We start from the raw sequence: 1,217 nt of genomic DNA, 5'->3' as shown, positions 1-1,217 counted from the left end.
ACCAGGTGCTTGTGAGCAGAATGGTCATCTCCAAAGGGTAGGAGTTAGTTCTTCTCTGTGGCTCCACCTTCCTGGGGCAGTTGGGAGTCCAGACTCAGGAAGACATGCTGTGCAGAGGGTAAGCTGAAGGTTAAGCAATCCTGTTTTTTTTTTTTTTGTAATCAGTGGAAGGGAGGTGCAGGGAACCCAAATAGCGAGAATGTGCTGGTGGGTGGAGTGTGAGGAAGGGAGGTCAGAGTGCTGACCTGTGCCCCATATGTGATGACACCACCAGTGGTCATCTGTCAGGACGCTGGCCGGCACTGCCCGGAGGGTCGGCTGTCCTGATGCAGCAAACTTTCTAATCCCAGTAGGAAAGATACCAGTGTAGGTTGCTCTTAGGAGTAGGCACAAGTGCGATATCCAGTAAGGAGTGATAGGAAGTGGCAGGTTAGGGTGGCTGGCCAGCTGCTCCAGATGTTTGGTGACCTTAGGCAAATGTTGTGTCTGTTGTGCATCTGGAGAAAGCGTCTACTTTGTAAAGCATAGTGTTTGGAAGTTCAGACCAGCAGAGATGAGCAGACTTCAGCAGTGATGTAGCAACATGTTTGAAAATGATGGAGTAGCCAGGTGTGGTGGTGCACCTGTAATCCTAGCTAATTAGGAGGGTGAGTCAGGAAAATTCCTTGAGTCCAGGAGTTCCATTCCAGCCTGTGAAACAGTGAAACCCCCATCTCAAAAGAAAAGTGACAGAACACTTTGTTCCCTGATTACTAGAGTCCACAGTTTTAAGGACACACTAGGAGGGGGCCAGATAGCAACCATGGACTGAGGAACAAGCCTGGGGCCTCCGGCTCCCATGTAACCTGGAGGAGTCCAGCTGCCCAGGAGGGGGCATGTTTTCCTCCTGCCACGTGACGAAAGAGAAAGTTGTGTTCCCCCAGGCTGCGTGGGTGAATACTGATCCGATTTTCTGAATTAGTAGGATGAGAAATTAGGTGAGTGGCAGAGGTTCTCTGTAATAAATGACCAGTAATAATTGAACGCTAAACAACACTATAATAAACAAATGACCAAGCACAGAAAGCATCACCTAAAGGTGCAAGTGGTGAGGACAAGCTGGCCAAGAGTTGAGATTCTGCACATCTGGGTTTTGAGCAGCTAACACTTTGGTCTAGGAGCTGAGACTGAGAAGCCACAGGATTTGGTGGCTTCTCAAATGGGAAGCCCAGGAGCCC

The sequence above is a fragment of the Colobus angolensis genome, unplaced genomic scaffold (assembly GCF_000951035.1).
Source record: "Colobus angolensis palliatus isolate OR3802 unplaced genomic scaffold, Cang.pa_1.0 Scaffold117, whole genome shotgun sequence".
In the NCBI taxonomy this organism is placed as follows: domain Eukaryota; kingdom Metazoa; phylum Chordata; class Mammalia; order Primates; family Cercopithecidae; genus Colobus; species Colobus angolensis.
This window is presented reverse-complemented; position numbering follows the sequence as displayed.